We start from the raw sequence: 19,338 nt of genomic DNA, 5'->3' as shown, positions 1-19,338 counted from the left end.
ATTTAAAAGTAGAATGGGAGGCAGAGCCTTCAGCTTCCAGCTCCCTCTTCTGTAGAACCAGCTCCCAGTTTGGACAGACACCCTCTCTACTTTAAAAATTGGTCTTAAAACTTTCCTTTTTGATAAAAGCATGCATTTATGGCTGGATCAGGTGACCCTGAATCCTCCCTTAATTATGCTGCAATAAGTCTAGGCTGCTTGGGGCTTCCCATGATGCACTGTGTCTTCTCCTCTCACCTTTAAACACCTCTCTGCATTTAGTCATTAGCTACTATTAGCCTAATATTGGCTCTCTTTCAGTGTGTCTTTTGTGCTGTCTTCCTCCCCTCACCCCCAGTGGGAAAATGGCTGCCCCTCCCTTAGCCTGCTGGAGGTTTCTTCCTGTCAAAAGGGAGTTTTTCCTTCCCAATAGCGCCAAGTGTTTATTCGTAGGGTGCTTGTCTGGGTGTTTGGGTTTCCTGGTATTACTGTAGGGTCTTTGCCTTACGATATTAAGTGCTTTGAAGCCGCTATTGTTGTTATTAGACATACCTGTCAATAACTCCTTGTACAGCCTCAGTATTCCTGTTGTTCAGGTAAATGTTGAGTTATAGCAATATTAGCTTCTAGCTGTTAGTAATTAACCTTTAACCTAGCCTGTAAATTAGCTAATTAAATGCAGCTGTGATTATATTTATATTTTCCCACCTTTTGCTTATAACAACCTAAGCTTAAGTGTTAATTCAAATGACATCATAAGAATTTTACAGCTGGTCTCGAGTATGTTTCGTGAGTCAAAACCGGACGACTCTACCGCGGAGGAATCCAGGCAGCAGGCTCCATGTCGGACTTTCCCTTTCTCCGTTCGTGTGAAGCGCTGTTTCATACGTTCAGTGATGCCTCTGCAGCTCACAGACGGAGCGATACAGGAAGATACTACAGTCAGTGGGACCTTATCATCCAAGTGACGTCGTATATGATCAATCCCGACTTGTAATAATCTCAAAGCAAAGAAGCAATTTCAGCCGAATTCCCAGGACTACTCTGGAGGCAACTGTGGGACGGTCAGTCTACTGTGTTGACAAGGTAGGGCAACTGCGCAAATTGTTTTTCCCCCCGTTTCATTCATTCTGCAGTGAGTATTTGTTTGCACCTGTCGTGACTTAAAAACAATCCTCTCTTTGATCAAGTAGTGTTTCGACATCTACTTTTATTAAAACATGCAAACCTGGGATGCAATACTGTTTTTTTCTCATGTTGTCAAATTATTTTCTTCACGATTTACTGTTTAGATTTTTTTTTTTTTTACAAGTTTCTTTAAAACACGGGGCACCTAAAGAGGAAAAAAACAAAAACACAAAACGCCTCATATTTGGGCAAAGTTGTTGGGCTGGACGTTCCCCTTTAGCATGTTGACAGCTGTCCCTACCACTTGCCGCAAGTGATAATGAGGCAAAAATATCCAATCACCCTTTCCGTGCGCCTTGACGGAACAACCGCGTCTGCAATTGCGTATTTGGGATTTTAATATGACGACAAACTGCAGAATTTCTCTTTTACAAGAACACAGTAAACAGTGATTCTTCTAATGAATGCTTGGAGAGGGGGGGATCAGAACATGATACTGCCACTTGTTAGACGAGGATGCAGCAGTGACCATGAGAACATGTGCCATGGCTCTCCACGTCCAGAGGTTTGGGGGTAGCATTCTGGTCACTTCTTAATATCCAGCGCTGAAGCCTTGCAGATGGTGCGAGCTCTACTGGATATTAGGGGTTAAATTCCTTATTTCTATATCCACGTCAAGCTGCTCTGTGGGTTTATTCTTTGGTCACCCAGTCTCCTTGGAAATTGGCTTTGGTGTTGAATGTATTCTGCACTTCTTCCAGCCTGAATGTGTGATTCCAGTCATTAAAACACTGCCTCGAGTAGTAGCCTGTGTAATTCAGCCCATATAAATGAACAACGCTACATCTGTAAATTACTCTCTGGACTAACTCCAGATGTGATGTGAATGGATCACTTGTCTGATGTAAAAATGCACAAGGAGTTTGTCTGCGAAAATAACGCTGCATTAATGGCTCATTATGGACGGGAATGATACACTCAGTAATTATTGCGTGTGTGGAGGGGCACTGATTTTTTTATACATATACATACATATACATATATATGCATGCTACAAGGTAGAGAGAACAGAATTCAAGAATGACAGGAAGGGATCAAGGCTAAGAGGTTAACGAACTATGAAGAAGCCATTAATAGACTCCCAAAATGAATTAAGCACTTAACACACACAGAAATGGGACTATTGACTGAAAGCTGCGGCTCATGCAGATCTGCACATTTTGAGGTCATGTGCTACAGAACAAGAAGCATATTTAATGATTTTTTTCCCACTCTCCCCGTGTTATCTTCCTCTTTATATTCCTACAGAAATTGAAAGGCATTGCACGGCAGACTCCCCCCCCACCCCAAGCGCATTCTCTTATCTCAAAGAAGCAGGGAACAATCCCTCAATCTGTTGATCTTCCCTCGGCGCATGTGTCACTTCCTTAAACTATAATCATGCACGCTTTCCTTGTTAAACACAAGGGCCCTACATCTGCTCACCTTTCCAACCCAGTCCTCCTTTACAGACCCTCTGCATCTCATATTACTGACTGCAGTGGCTTCATACCACCATGGAGGAGGAGGAGTGTCTGAGTGATCATTAGCAGCATTTCGTCTTTGCCTGTCAGTTAATGATGGACTCGGGGCTGAACTCTAAACCCTATCCTTCATTAGCTTCCCTTTTGTCTTGATGCTGTTATCAGCTCTAGTAGCATCCCCTTGTGTCATTTCCACATATTCAGCAAAGTCACAGAAAATGTAACTGACTGAACTGTGGATGATTTGTAGCCATTACTTTGTCCACATCAGTAATCGAGGGGCTTGTCCTTGTCGGACTGTATTTTTGTTGATCCTGTTTAGTTAAAATCGCGATGATATCTGCTCTGCTACAAAAAAATATGTTTAAACACTTCCTCGGTCACTGCTTTCTGGGTGCTGCCAGTGGAATATTAAGAATGCTTTCGAGGTGAGATAATGGATGCTGAATATCTTTACTTTTCACACTTCTTCCTTCCTCACCAAGTCTCACTCAATCATGCAAATAATGCTGTCCAGATGTAAATGTATCATCATCGCGGGCAGGCCAAACAAGCTTGCTTTCTCTTCTGCATGAGATTGCCTCTTAAGTCACGGAAGCCTGAAATTAAAGTGCAATTATTAAAGGGGCCATCAGATTTAAGAAGCCTGGGGGGCAGAAGGGAGGCTTGGACTAGCAGTGGGACAAATATTGCTTTCTGACACCTCAAGGGTTTACAATAAAATTAAGGCACAATGACGGCAAAGAAGATTTCGCAAAGCACAGTGATGACATAGCTGTTACTCATGACTTGTCGCCCCTCAGGTTTTATTAGTGAAGACCAGAAGTCACAGTCATATCATAATGATGGTTGTGGATGACAGCAATGATGAGTCAGCTATTGCCGGATTCTCTGATGTGCTATAAATCCAGGCTGTGTTCTTTTTTTTCATTCTTGAATTTTAATTACACTGCACTGTTCAGCAGCGCCGAGCCCTGTCGGGTCTCACTACGTCTTGCTGCTCGTCTGTGGTTCACTTATGAGAACAGGACATCTTCTGTTTCCGAGGTTTCACTCTGGCAATAAGAAGACTTACTAGTTTGGCTTGAGGGGACTCTTCAAGCACTCCTGCTCTACCCGTCTAATCTCAGCCTGCGCACTTTCTGGTGCTGCTTAGATTGGTCGTATGGGAGCTGTCAGCAGGCCAATTTAATTTCTTCAGCTTTTCTCCTGTGAATCTTTTTTAAAGCAGGAGAAAAAGCTGTGTGTTAGCTCAGAGAAGCTAAAGAAAGTTATTTTTTAGGATCAAACTACGAAACTTAACAAAGACGGTTGCATTAGAGACTGTGCACAGGCCCTCGTGAAGAATTGGTGTGCCATCACCGGTGAAACGGGACACACTGTACCTGATGCTGAATGAACGTATACTCGGTGCACAGCAACCTGTACTAATACTACACTTCTGAGATTATCTGTCTTTTGGCAGGGGTTAAGCCACAAAACGCTTTCTGCTTCCTAGGATTTGCTCGTAATAGCATCTCTGATATTGTACATTTTTTTTTCTATATTCTTGAATGCCATAATTCATTCGTTTATCTGAGACAGTCACTCAGCTGACAAATATAATTAATAATTTGTGGGGACCCTGATATCAGACTGCAGCTAAAGCATGAGGCAAAGTATACTGACACTGATAATGTCACTTTGGTGGATATACAGTGCTCCGCTGTGGGATTTCTGTGTGTGCAGCAGCTTTTGAGTCACTGATGAGGAGCATTGTTTGCCATTACAGCTTCCCTTCATGCCTGCTAATGCCTGCAGGTCACACTACAGTCTAAGCCCCGGGCTGCCTTTCTTTCTCACTGTTGACAGCATGCATCTCTATACACATTTAAAAACACAAAGTAGCGTACAGTGTATCTTTTTACATCCAATCTGCAGTCCAAGGGCTTTTATGTTTGAATGCTGTGACACACACACACACATATATATATATATATATATATATATATATATATATATATATATATATATATATATATATATATATATATATATGACATACATTAGACCTGCTTTTGCCAGGGAACAATGTCAATTCTGATGGGAGAGTGAGAGAAATGGGGAGAGAGTCATGGTCGTTTGCCTTCCAGCTATTGCAGCATGCTCCAACTGTGAAAGGCCACTGCCATTGTTGGGTAACATAATCCACCAGGGAGGCCTTCAGCCAGACACTGGGGAGGACTACCTATACACACTCTCCCTCTCTTTCTCTCTAAGTAAAGATGCATATCCCTTTCAGTGGTGGAATCAGCTGCTGAATGCTAAGCAATTCTGAAGTGTTACCGAACTTGTGTGTGAGGTTACAGCACACACATCCCATTATTGTTGCCATTCTGAGCAGAAACACTCCGCTTGCTACTTGCCTCATTTAAACTGTCTTTTGATAGTGGTAGATCCTGATACTCTCCGGTGATGGCGAGCTGAGGGCCTGGATTAAGAAATACAGACATGCAAATGCCTCCTCTGTGAAAATGTACCCCATAGATAACTGTCTGGATGGTTTTAATCAAGTGTTGTGGAGTGTGTGGTCACCTACGGAATGGATACCAACAATAATGTGTCTGTGAGAAACAGATTTGTGGTTTAATAGTGGAAGCAGTAGCTCACAATGGATCACATATAGACTCGTGCTTACGAGTATTGGGTTGCTTGCAATCTAATTAGCATGAATGTTTTCCCATCATAGAGGCCACATACTCTGGATGCATATGCACATTAGATAGAAGATGCATTTGATATGCACTTGAGGGAGATATACGTGATTCAGGCTGCCTGATTAAAATATTATTTATCTATCCGTACACAATTTAATCCTTTATCAGAAGATAAACAGAAAATGTAGTTGGCTAACTACTTTGATTTCATTAAAAAAAGATAATCAAATTCTTTGGTTTCAGTTTTCAATTTCATTCCTAATGCATGCCATAAAGCAATGGAAACATTATGTTATGACCTCAGTGGTACTAGATTTGAGAAGCTGAATCCACTATATGACTGCCTGTACTGGAGAAGGACATTAAATTTGATTCTCCTTAGCTCTGGGTGTGTGTAAACCAAATGTAAGAAGGTTTAACAACCGTGTAGTCTCAGGGGAAAAAACACAAAACAACAACTGCTGCACAGCTGTTATGCTTTCTGTATATGTAATGTGTAAATCTATGCCAAAAAGGAGTCTATTGAGGGAATCCTTCTTGTATTCTGTATTCCAACTTACAAATGTAATTATGTAATTTTTTTACAGTGCCTAAAGAATGCCCATTGATCCTAAATTCATATTGAATATAATGACTCAAAACATTTTAAATTGGTAGATTAGATTTCTCCACAGGTAAACATGAATCAGGAATTTGAGAAATTGTTACATTTAACCACCGAAGTAGAACATTTAAAAAAGTGGTTCAGGATGACTTGATACATCCACATGGCCTGATTTGAAATTCCTCCACTTTAACATTAGCTGGATTATTTAAAAAAAGCCAAATACCAGTCATGTTGTTCCTGAAAAGGTTTACACATTTGCTTTTCTCACTTGCAGCTCCATGGTGTTTTTTCTATGTGTGTGAAAAGCCCCTTACAGCTAAGTGAAGTCCCTAAATGCCCCAGTTGCGAGGTGGGTTAGTAGGTTAGTAGACATGTGTCTCACATGCATGAGAAGTGGCATTATGCCATTGTTATTTAAACAGGATTTCACCCTATAATTCCAAACAACACTGACTGACTAAAATCTGAAAAGCCAGCGGCAGCATTGATGCTATTTTTTTTTTTTTGCACCAAAGTCTGTAAGCATGTGTGCACAGTAAAGCCAAGGGCTTTCATTTGCATGCATACTGAAGCTTTAGGAAAGTCTAAATAGCTTGTCTCCCAGACTGACAGTAATGAGAGGAGAGGATTGATGCCTCTTTGAGAAGATTTTGACAAGTTCTTGCTGTTTTGGCAGGAGGCATTAAAGATTATGGTATCGATAGAACAGTGAAAGGTAATCCTGAGCAGTGCTTTATTTTAAGCCCATAATAGTGTGTGCACATGTCCATTTTGCTACATTTTGTCATTTTTGCTAAAAACAGGGGTCTTTTTTTGTATCCAAACAATCCAAAAATATTTTATAACATATATATAGCCTGTTATTGAATAAATAAAATCTGATAACTGTCTGACAGAAGCCTAGCAGCTGTTTTTAATGTGGGTCCTGTTGCTGCAGCACCCATGTTTTCATGGCAATCATCCTCATGAAACCCTAACCCTACCCATCCTAACCACCTGGGTAGGATGATTAGTAGGAGCACAATCAGTGTCATGTCAAACTATTTGACCGTAAAATAGCACAGGTGTCACATCCCTGCGGTAATAAATTAATGTGACATTTTCACCGTTGCCTCATACTGATGGGAGATTTTCCAATCCAAGCCTGATGCACCGTGTTGCACCTTTGGGAAGGGAGCGGGAATTTAAGAGGCATTTAAGAAGAAAAGCCAGAGCCTGCTTAGGTATGTTATTGGACCATCAGTTCCTGAAGAATGGTAAATAACCTGTATTTGTATAGTGCCTTACTAGTCCCTAAGGACCCCAAAGCGCTTTACATATTCAATCATCCACCCATTCACACACTGGTGATGGCAAGCTACATTGGGGCGCACTGACAGAGGCGAGGCTGCCGGACACTGGCGCCACCGGGCCACCACCAGTAGGCAACGGGTGAAGTGACTTGCCCAAGGACACAATGACCGAGACTGTCGGAGCCAGGGGCTCAAACTGGCAACCTTCCGATTACAAGACGAACTGCCAACTCTTGAGCCACGATCGCCAACGAAGTTTTGATGTGGGGACAAACATACTGCACACAGCTTAAACTGTTATTATTATTATTATTTATATTGCGCAATTAGGAAAGTTTTGTTTTTAACACAGGCTAATGTCATTACTAATGGCATTTTTGGATTTTCTCTTTATAGCAAGGACAGAAACTCTCCTGTTTGGATATGTAGTCGCCAGAACATCTAATTTTTTCATTTACTTTCAGTGTTATTGAAAACTGATCTGCTGTCAGAAGCTGTTACGGGTAGAATTAACTTCTGGGACAAAAGTACTGCATTTGCTGTAACTGCTTCACAATAAAAGCCACTCCATGTTTTACTAGTTGGTTGTTTTTGATGTGAAGTGACAGCAGTAGACAATATTCAGCTTGCCTTCAACTAATGCAGGTCTGATATGGTTATGGAGTCGGCTGTTAACATTGGGGCTTATCTAACTCGGGACATGTTGCTTTTGTCAGTATGCTTTTATTTAAAGGATGTCAGCCATTAATGACACCATAAATAGCATCAACAGTATCGATAACAGCATTTGATGAAGTTTAAGCCTTCAAGATTAAAGCTTTAAAGAAAATTCCACTTTCTTTTACTTTCATATGTCAAACTATCTTTATCGTTTCAGTTTCTATTGGTTTCCATCAAGGATTTCCCTCTTTTCCCCAGATATCATACAGTTGTATTACTCAGCATACTAGTTTTCTGAGGAGTGGCTTAAAGGAACAATAGGGAGGGGGGTGGGGGGGCTTTTCTTGACCAGCCAGCATCCCTTCGTGCCCCAGCTTTCTGCAGTGCCCTCTAGCAGCCGGCCTGGCCGCCTCTCACTAGCTGTGACAGGAGAAGGAGGAAGATGATGAATCAGGGACATGACGAAGATATCCCCAGCATCGACTTCTCCGTGAGATGCTGGGCAGTGTCACGCAGGGAGAAAGTGTGATCACAGTTTTATTTATCCAGTTTATAGCTCATGGGCAAGTGTGGTTCCTCAGCCTTGGCAGACTGTTTAATAAGGCCCATGTGTATGTCTCTTATTAGTTTCTGGTTAATGACAGAGCACTTTGCAGTCTCCCTAATAATGGTGTTTTAGTGAGATTTGGAATTCACTTAACTTGCTATATATTCAATCTTTTTAAAGAACCTCCTCCTTTTGCAGAACGCTCAGCAGTGGGCATTAGCATGTCACGTGCCTGTCAGTCTCCATGGGAGGTCCAGACTGTCATGTGATCTTACGTCGAGGAAAGCCTCCATGAGCAAGGCTCTTGTGTATTTAAAGCAAGGAGATTTATTTAAGAGCCCATTACACAAGATAAGCTGCAAAAGGTACAGCTCTAAATGGAATAGAGGAGCCTATTTGTAAATGTCCGCAAGTGCCTGACTTTAAGTGCATGGCGGGGAGATGAATGGAAACGATAAGCAATAGAGGGTAATTTTAACAATGGGTATTTGAAAGGGTAGATATTTTGTGATGACAGCCTTTAATTGATCTCATCACTTTTGAATGGGGTTTTTATTGAGCTCATCTAAAGGCTGACAGCGCTAGCTAGAAGGATAGCTCTTGTGTCCTGAATGTCGTACAGGAATTCTGATGCATTTCCCCCCCCCCTTTTTTTTGAATCCTGCACAGTACACATGCTTATTTTCATCCAATCCTTGATAACAAAAGCCTGCATGAGATCGTCAGAGGCAGGACTGACTGCGCAGGGAGGTTTGACACAGTTGTTTTAGATCCAGAATGGCATCAGTGCAGGCTGAAAGTTAGTTAAAGCATTAAAAGGATGCACCCAGTATAGTAGTTTGTGGTGCTAAACCATGTCATATAATCAACCGTTAAATAACTTAGGGTAAAAAAGGTAGCACATGCGGGGCTTCAGGACAAAGTAGACTTATCTCAATTTCACTAATTAATCCAGCCCTGTCAACAAACATGCTAACATTTCGGCCTACTGGCCTCCATCAATGCGTCCGCGCAGCCTCAAAGCCCCTTTGTGTTTTGGATTTAATTGAGAGAGTGGCCCTCAAGCATAGTGCCAATCTTCCCAGTAAACCCTACAGGGAGCTTTTCCTGCTGTGAAAAGTTGAAATACCCATTGACTTTCAGTGGCAGCTTACAGTATTTTCAGTTCTTCTAGCTTCTCTTATTGGAACAGAGCGTAAGCTGATGTAATTTCAAAATTACACGATTGATATTTGAGTAGTTAGAAATAAGGCTTACAAGTGTCCATCACTGGGTAGACATGAAGTGTATTTGTCCCATTTTGTATACAGTACATGAATACAACATGGGGTAATCTTGATATGGTTGCATGATTCATAGGATTAGTTTGGATTAGCGAAGCTAACTTTCACATGACAGCAGCAATAATCTGTTCTCGAACTAATAACAATAATCAGGTTGGGAACTAATTCCCACTTGAAACTGACTGCAACACTGCAGCACATTTGACACTTAAATAATTGATAAAGAGAGGAGGCACAGGGTGGGGGTCCAGATGTAATCATAACATGTGCTGGAGTTTCATATAGGACCTACGTACTGTGGAATGTCCATGTGAGAAAAGGCAGGGCCCTAAAACTCTGCCAGATTTCATTTCACGCTCCGCAGAGCACAGCCTCTGAGACGGTGACATTTACATGGCCCTCTATACCACTGCCAGTTGCTGCAGGCCCAAGGCACTGGCTAAATCAGGCACAAGGGCCAATGAATGAGGAGGCAATGCGAGCGGGAGAACAAGGAGGAGATGGCTAATGTGCTGTGCAGAAGAGCCAAATAAGAGAGCATGATTTCATGAGTTGTTAAAAGGAGTGTATCACGTCACGACCGTCCTTAAATTAAAATACTTTTCTTTGGAGGTAGATGCAGATGTGAAATCTATTACTTGTGCAGTGCTAATGCATCATGTTTGCTCCTCTGTTATACATTATTGGGAGTGCTTCCAGTATGACCAAGACCTCTGTAAATGATTCTGGTCTCTTTGTGGGAGTTGTTTTGCACAAACATAATAAAGGAGTTCATTTAGGGAAAACTCATTAAACAAATAAATGGCACTGCATGTGCATCACCGGGGTTGAACATTTGTGTGTGAGTAGATGGGTAGCATCGGGGGCAGGATTGTTCAGGGATTATCTGCTTCAACGACCACCTGGTTCTCTCTTAACCAGGAGGTCATCGGGCTAGTTTGATTTTAAGTCAACCCCCTCCTCCTACTTAACTTTGTCCCTGACTAATCTAATTTGGTTTCCACCCATAGTAGCTTCCCATTTCACTCTAACCAGTAAGAGTAGCTCAGTCTGTACTGAGCCCTCTCTCACTTTTTTTTTTTAAATAACACTTCCCATGAGATGTTTCCCAGTTGGCTGAAATAAAAATTCACAGCAGCTGCAAACACTGAGGTTTGTCTGTCTGCTTTCAAAAGAAACCTTTTGGCAATAGGAGAATCTTTCTTTGCCTAAAATCATTCTAGGCTCCTTTTAAAGATCTTCTAGTAAGTCCCCCCAAAACGGTATAAAGACAATGCACATTTAACTTATATAATCATAGATGCACTGGGCAGTTTCTCATGCTGTATGCTCTCAGGGATTTCTGCTATGGAGCCAATTTGGCACAAATTCTCTCCTCATTTTGGTCTTCAAATCTTGGCGCTTGCTTTTGTTTTTGTTCCCTGGCAAGTCACTTTGCTCTGATATTTCTTTTTTTCCCAGGTGGCGTGAAACTATCGATGTGTTTGTGTAAACACATCAGTCAGCATGTTTTGAATGGAGCCAGTTCAACTCTGAAAGCTGTTGTACATGACAGCCTTTCATTGTGTGCAACAATGCCTTATTGAAGTCTGAACATAATGTTGAGCGGTAACCATTACTGCAGGATTATCAGATGTAGAAGAAGACAAGGCAGATGGATATAATGATGGGAGTAGTTTGAGACAGGTGGAGGTCAGCATTGCTACCACGCAGTCTCACTGGTCCTGTTTGTCACGGAGCAGTGAATCAATACAATTGTCAAGTGGATGAGTCCACACTGCTAGTTCATTACAAAGTGTTAAATCTAGCAATGGTGCTTACTAACTGCCATAATGAGGTGGTAACAAAGTTATGGAATGATTAGTGAGCATGTGTCCCAGCAGGACGGCGAGGGAGAGCGAGCTTGGGGAGGTTACAGTATGACAGATGGTGACTGTATGTGTGTGTCACTGTGTGAATACGTGAACGCTATTGCTTTGGGGTTGTTTTTGCACACAAACAAGTGGAAAAAAATAACTAAATATTTCATTGAACTTGATGATATTGATGCTAGCAGGGACTTGGACTTACAGGCAGTTTTGATTTCATTCCAGTGTGATTCATGAGCAGGGTCAGCTTTGACAGCAACACTTTTTGAATATTGTTTTCAATTTAGTTGATTATAAATTAGTTGTGCTAAGAACAGTATTGTCAGTGTTTGATTGGCAAGAAAAGATGGTTATTTTTAGCATCCTGTGTTAAAAATCGTGTTTTGATGTGTCAAACTATCTTTTTTTTTTATTCTACTTGCAGATTATATTATCTTAGCTTTATGCTTTTTATCCAGATTCAAGGCTTCCTTAACAATATCTTAAATAGAAGTAATCCTTTTTGCATTAATTCATGGATTCTTATGTGCTTTACTGGGACAGTCATTTGTAAATTCAAGTCTATACAGATTACAGAGGCCAACAAACACACTGACCATTATCAGGCTTGTTTTCACGATTTCACATGATACTACTACACGAATCTGTAAAACATGCCAGAAGGGGTGTAAAATAAACGCAACTCCGCGTGTGGTGTTTTTAGGTTCTGCCGTAAATCACCATGTTGCACGTTGACTGCAAGAGAAGGAAAGAGAACGAGTCTAGGCAGAGGAGGGAGGGGCTGAATCTGTGGTACAAAGCCAAAACACGACCGATGCCAAGGTGGCAGGCACGGAAGGAGGTGGAAGAGAGTGAGAGGGAGAAGATGAGAAGGGAACACCTTCTTCTCAATCTAATAAGCTGCATGTATAGGCACTGAAGGACAAACCCCTATTTATAACCAATCATCTAGATTGCCCCCTTTCACGCAACTAGCATTTTCAGGGGTGTTAGGGGTTATTTTTCTACATACACGAGAGGCCATTTTCTTCCATTTCTTTTTGCGACGTGTTTAACAGGCTCGAAAATGGCTCAAACTACATAACAGACCACAGTAAGCGAGTTGTGACAATTTTGGGGCACATGCATCATGCATTTGCTCACTGTTAGTCATTTCACACCCACAGGAAGAAGACAAATTGGTCACATCCATTTCTTTCTTGTGTTTTTTTTCTCTTTTGTTTTGTTTTCTTTACTGGGGCACCATTAAAATGCACCTAAACGGTGACTGTTAAAATTCATTGCAGGAGATGTACACTAAATGCAGATAGGGGGGGGAAAAAACGAATATTAATTGAAAATCCACGCCCACATCCTGTCAACTCTTTAGTGACTGAGACATTTAGAGGCTAGATTTATTTGTAATTTAATTAGCGGGGAAGAAAAAAAGGTCACACATGCTGAGATCTGTGCACATGGGTGACGGGGAGAGTTCTTTGCTAATTGAGCACAAAATGGACTGACAGCTGGAGGTCAGGCATCAGTTGGCCCTGTGGCCTGGGTGATGGGGCTGATGTGGAATTAGCTGGCTTCTCGTCCTGTTATTGGTGCTTTTTTTTTTTCAGGTCACCAGCTACGCCTGCATTCTCGTTGAGCCTTTTCAGGGACATGCCACTTTTAGTATAGATAATCTTGATGTACATAATAAAAGTGGTTTTGGATTGAATTCAGGACAGCAGATTTGCAGGGAGATCAAAATATGTTTTTGGCTGAAACTAAGTGATGGTGTGTGTGTGTGTGTGTGTGTGTGTCTGCATGTGTATTTTTGTGTGTGAGTGAGACAGAGACATAGTGGAAAAGGAAGAGGGAGAGATGAATGAATGTCCCTGACTGAGAGCAAGCTAGTGCAGCTTGGAGGAATGACTTCAGCACCACGGACAGAGTCTCATGCTCCAGGCACATCACAATACTCTTTTATCTGTATCACTACATGCCATCTGTTCACACAGGCACACGCACCGATTGAAAAGTGAATGCACGTTTATAGATTAATGAACATTGCAATGCTGCAAAGATCTGAGGGGCAACTTTCTGTGACAAGCTCAGCGAACTCAAGATTGCAGCCTGCGAAAGGAACCGAGCTGAGCATTACCTGATATATTTATCTGCTTTTTTTTTTTTTTTTTTTTTTTTTTTTTTAAAGCTTACACATTTAAGGAAATGTAGTTAGATAAATGCAGGCAAACACTCACGGTTCTCGCATGGCATTGCACAAAAGAAGGAAGCATCAGAATAGAGAATACCAATCCTAAAATCACAGTTTCTAGTAGTTTCTAGACACAATCTGAAACAACAGCTTGGTTTCAGAACCTTCTATACGAAAGCATATTTGTTCATTTTAGCCTCCAGTGTGTCTTGGCTGGTAGAAACATATTTGTTTCAAAAGGATGACTGCTTGAGTTTGTAGTGATGTTCAGCTTCTAGGTACAGTAGGCGCTGCCTGACATCACACAGATGAGATAGATCAAACTAGTTTCCTGCCTAACAGTGTCGAGAGGATCTGGGGACACATCTCCAAGCTGTTTCATCCCCACCATACTTGAATATTCATTTCCGTCTAGCTTACTTCCTTGACTCCGTTTAGACAGGCATTTCATTGAACATTCTAGTCTGGGCAAGATGGCTCTTGTCTGAATTACACTTAAAAGTTTTCAAAAGTTCATTTCTTGTCTTGTGTTTGCACTTGGCACATCAAAAAGGAGATCAAGTGGAAAATGCAGACAGACACCTATTTACGCTCTAATTTGAGGTCATGAAGCAAATCAATTAAAAGCATTGTCCCATTTTTTGAATGAGATGTGTCCAATGCATTATGAACGGCAAGCAAGGCTTTGTAGCATAATTAGCAAGTTGTCTAGAAGAGGATACAGATTTTTTTTTTCTCTTCACTAAACACTTTCCACGCTCCCAGGCAGACAGGCAATAAGAGCCTGCATGTCAAAGGCATGAAATACTGGCATTTGTGAGGACACCAAAATCTCTTTGGCTGTTCTGGCAGAGAGAGAGACACAAGTGCACAGGCAGCAGAAAATGGCTTAGTCAGGGTCATCACTAGCCAATAGCTTTGGATAGCTGTGACAAGCCAGGGCATTTTCTCAGGCTCCAATAAACCGAGTGAGAAAAGATCTTCTTGGTGCAACTTTGCCAACAAACCATTTTCTCACGGTATTTACTTGGAGTAGTTATCATACATTTGATGGAGTAGTGTGAATGATGGGGCCACCATAAGTAGAAAATACTTAAGAAATTGTACCTTTTAAAAACAGAATTGTATGTCATAGGTGTATATGTTTTTTTATAATTATTTTAACTCTACAATTCTCAATCACAAGTGGTGATTGTATGTTTTTTCTAATCTGCATGAACAGCCACATCAGAAAGGGAAAGCTTCAGTATGTCTGGAGTCATCTGAGTCACAATGCCTCTGTTTCCTGCTGGGATTATTCTTTCCATGTCAAAGTGCCTTTTTCTCTTCTGCATCTGTCTTTTCACTGCAGATGCATGTAATAATATATTGTTGTTGAAGTTCAGTGGCCCGCAGAACAACAGATGTACTGTACTTCCTGCCACGCAAGCCATGTCTCTTAAGCTTTTGTTAAGTGGGATGAAAGTCCACTGAAATCTCCTAGCTAAGGGTAAAGGTTCATCATGTTCTATAGACACTTTATTTGTTTTATCATAATGTCTTTAAAAAAAAAAAAAAAAAAAAAAAAAAAATATATATATATATATATATATATATATATATATATATATATATATACACACATATATATATATATATATATATATATATATATATATATATATATATATATATATATATATATATATATGGTCTTATTTATAGCTCTGAAATGTACAGACAAACACAATTGCCCCAGAACAGAGTGGGAGATACTGTATTGACAAAGTACATCCATTTTATGCACATGCACAAAAACACACATACTTGATGATGTCATTTGTATAATCTGATGGAATCTGGGCCAGCTTTGACGAGGAGGCAGCCGGAGGGATGAGCAGTCACTGTCATAATGATTTGGTGTGTAGGAGGGGAGGTATGGGGAAAAGAGAAGTGTGTGTGTGTGTATTGGAAAGGGGTGTCACCAAACACACTATTTTCTTCCTTGTTCACTGGGGGTTTTTGCTTCATACGCAGGCTGCAAAAAACAAAATGTACCGATGTGTGAGTCATTACACTTCGTGATGTTGTAATTTATGCAGTCACTTAAATTAAAAGGAAATGGTTCTGCTTCATGTGAGCCATTAAGCTATTACTCATTTATTTTTGGCTGATGTGAACAGGTGAGCTGAGGAAAATGTGTAAAACACGAGATAAGAACAAGGGGAGATCATTACTGGTTCGGTGCTTTTGAAGGTTTGTTGGTAAATGCTGCAATTATCGTGCTTACACCCAACTGTGATAAATGGCAGATTTCCTTCAAGCCTAAACACACACATTCCACATTTTTTCCTGTGTTCATCCTTTAAATGTTGGCTTTGCTTTTGGAATACCTCATGTTTCCAAATGGCACACAATTTGGGGCAACATCTTTACACAGTTTGATAGGGAGGAAAAAAAGCTCAAACAAAAACATTGCGTTTGGTTGCAAGCCATACAATAAATTCTTGGAACAAATGCTGTTGAAGTCACACCAGGCATTTAGATTTCTAATTAAGCTATTGTTTCTTGCCAACCATTAATTCTGATAGTTTTATTCTCTTGATAGTCAAAAATGGAATAAATTAATTGAATGTTTACATGGCAAATGAGGACGCCAATGTCATTAACACATTAAAAGAACACCATTCACCATATTTAACCTTTTTACAGCAACCTGCAAAACGTCTGCCAACTGGACAGCTAACGTAATAGGATAGCTAACAATCAATGTGTGTCTATTGATTTAAGCACAGCCCCAATACAGCCAGACCACACAGTAGTGATGCATCAACATCCTCTGATTGCCCTTAAGCAAATGTCAATAAAAATAATTAACTGACTATTCTGTATTAGTCAAGAAGAAGAAGAAATGCACTACATCTGATGTTATTAGACTCTTTAATCTGCTGTTTAAGTAAAATAATGGCCTACTTTTTACATTTTTATAGCCTAATTTTTATATCTTTTGGGGTTTGGTTTTTCTCATAAAGGGAAATCATTTTCTAAAGCTTTTATTTTGATAAGCATTTCAGACAAGCTCTGGCACACAGTATACAGATTTACTGCGTCAATCATTACGTGGGATCATCGGATAAAATATATGCTTCCGTCTTAAATTTCATCTTGCACTGCAGTTTTGGCTTTTTTGCGTGTCCTTAATGATGATTTTTCAGGATCATATTGTGTGTTGCAGTCGGATCAGCCCGCTGAAGGTTATATTCTATACTCTTTATTCTGTGTGTTTTGCACATCTAGTCAGCATTTCTATGCATATTTAATCATTTACTTGAATCTTTGTGTTGTTCTTTGATGGGAATCCTGTAAGCCCGATGCAGGATAGTGGGGAACTAGACAGGTTTGTGTCCAGTTTAGTCGACATTTAGATCAGCAAATAACTGTCAGGCAGTGGAAGCATTCCTGCTTGTCAGTGTAATGCTACTGGCTCCTGGGACCACGGTCTACTCAGGTGATGGCACTTACTATAAGTCCGATGATATAACTGCCACACTTGCTGCCAACTATAACCTACACTCGACCCATCTCGACTCCTCTCTCAGCTTCTTTGGCACAGCTGGGCATGAGGAGAGTGGATAGCATAGAAGAGTTGGACACTGAGTCATCAAAATTTAAGTGCAGTCAAACACGTTCATGTTGGCATATTATAAAAAGACACACAAGGCCTGTAGAAGTCCAGTTCTGAAGTCTTTAAAAGGCTTAATCTAACAACTATTGCTTGAATTTTTATTGAATTATTCATCTGAGGACTATTTAATCTCTAACTATGCGGCCTATATAACATTTAATATAATTACAGATTTCTAGAACCGACTGATGGGTCTATGGAAAAAAAACATCAGTCAATAACATGACTGAAACATGGAGACATGCACTGCCTTTTTGTAAATGTTATATGTATGAGCTTATGCACCTGGTTGTGTAGTATTCTCGCTAAGCCTTAGTTTGTTCAGCATGTGTAATCCCCTTAAAGTCCCCACTGATAGCCTGACTACTTTCACTTCAGATTAGCTGAGGTAGAGATCAAGAAGTGCCCCTCTCACCAGCATCTAGGACGACACATGGTTCCTTACAATGAAACTAGCTTCACGTAGTGTGCAGCTATAGAGTTGGATAGGGAATACAAAATAGATGCAGAATATAAAATTCATATGCTGTGTATGGTTGTGTTTTTAATTATTCCTTGAAGTCAGTTCCGGTGCACATCTGTATTCATTCTCACACACACTGGAATCTGCTTTGCATTCTTGCATTTGGTCTGTTTGGACATATAAGTATACTTTTCATATCGCAAAAAATAGTTATATAGGCGTGATAAAAAAAAAAGATGTTTTTCCTTAAAGAAGCCCAAGCATCTTTTCTGATGAGCTATGTTTTTTTTTTTTTGTTGTTGTTGTTTTTTTTTTTTCAGTAAGCCTAAGTGTGATCCCACGCTGCATTAATTGTGTAACTCGCAGAGAGTTGTGAACAATTATACACGAGCTAACAAGTTAATGGGAGGTAAAATATAGTGTGTACACACTGATTTAATGACTTTATATGCTTCTTATGGGATTGTCTAGCGAGAGAGCACTAGCGAGTGGCAGCCAGATGGAGGGTTGAGTGTTAGTCTGCAGGTCTGTGATTCACTCTCTGCACACAAATGCTAATGTTTGGGTTCACTGCATGTTTAAATAGACGTTATCTGTTATTTATCTGGTTGGACTGATGGAGGGATGTTTAAGCTAATGAGGTTCCATAGTGAAACATTAGAATTACACCTGTTGTTGTCATGATCCCCAGGTTTTAGACCATAAGCTTTTTTTTTTTTTTTTTTTTTTAGTTCATTCTTTTAGGTTTTGAGAATCATTTGCACTTGGGGTTTGTTCCTTTTTTCTTTTGTAACATAGGTTATATTGTTTATATTTTTTCCTGTATGCCATTTATATTTTCTAGCAGTCTCTGTTTGTATGTCTTCCTCTAAGTCCTACATGTTAGGTTATGATTGGGATGGATCTCTAATATTTAGCTGTTTAGTTCTAGTCTTGTCTCTGTATTTGTCTTTTTGTCTCTCTTGTCTCCCTGTTTAGTTGTCAGGTTGTTTTTTGTTTTGTTTTGTTTTTACTCATTCAGTTGTGTCTCCCTTCCTGTTTTATTTCGATAACTGTTCTTTTATCTCATGTTAGGTTTCACTTCCTTTGTCTCCTTGTCTTGATTAGTTTAAGTTAATCCTCCCAGGTGTTTCCACCTGTTACCTCTCCTCCTGGTATCTGGGATGTATGTAATTGTCTGAGCTTTCCCTTGTCTTTTCACATTGTCCCCCATATCTGTGTGTCATCTTGCCCAATGCTTTCTAAGATTTCTGCTATTTGGATTGCCTGCGCTGCAAATGTTTTACACTATTTGTATTCCTTTCTCCTAACAGTATTAAAGCCAATTTTTTTCCAGTGTATTCCTGTCTCCCACTTCATGCATTTGGGTCCAGAATCTGCAAAATATATAGTTAAATTATGTCATTTGTTATTTTTGTTAATTTGTAGATTTATTGTCACAAG

General features: G+C 40.2%; 1 protein-coding gene across 3 annotated transcripts in view; it reads left to right on the top strand.

The window, feature by feature from the left end:
- The first annotated feature begins 383 nt into the window (after positions 1-383).
- Positions 384-19,338, top strand: part of dlgap1b (discs, large (Drosophila) homolog-associated protein 1b) — a 97,711-nt gene continuing 78,756 nt past the window's right edge. The window contains exon 1 of one of the 3 annotated variants that reach the window (XM_040044455.1): positions 384-1,065. The gene's annotated coding sequence lies outside the window, so the exon portion shown is untranslated. The remainder of the gene's footprint in view (positions 1,066-19,338) is intronic. The other 2 variants (XM_040044453.1, XM_040044454.1) reach the window with 2 other exon arrangements.

The sequence above is a fragment of the Simochromis diagramma genome, unplaced genomic scaffold, assembly GCF_900408965.1.
Source record: "Simochromis diagramma unplaced genomic scaffold, fSimDia1.1 OVJJ01000602.1, whole genome shotgun sequence".
Lineage (NCBI taxonomy): Eukaryota > Metazoa > Chordata > Actinopteri > Cichliformes > Cichlidae > Simochromis > Simochromis diagramma.
Note: the sequence above shows the minus strand (reverse complement) of the source record. Positions and strands in the feature narration are given on the sequence as shown.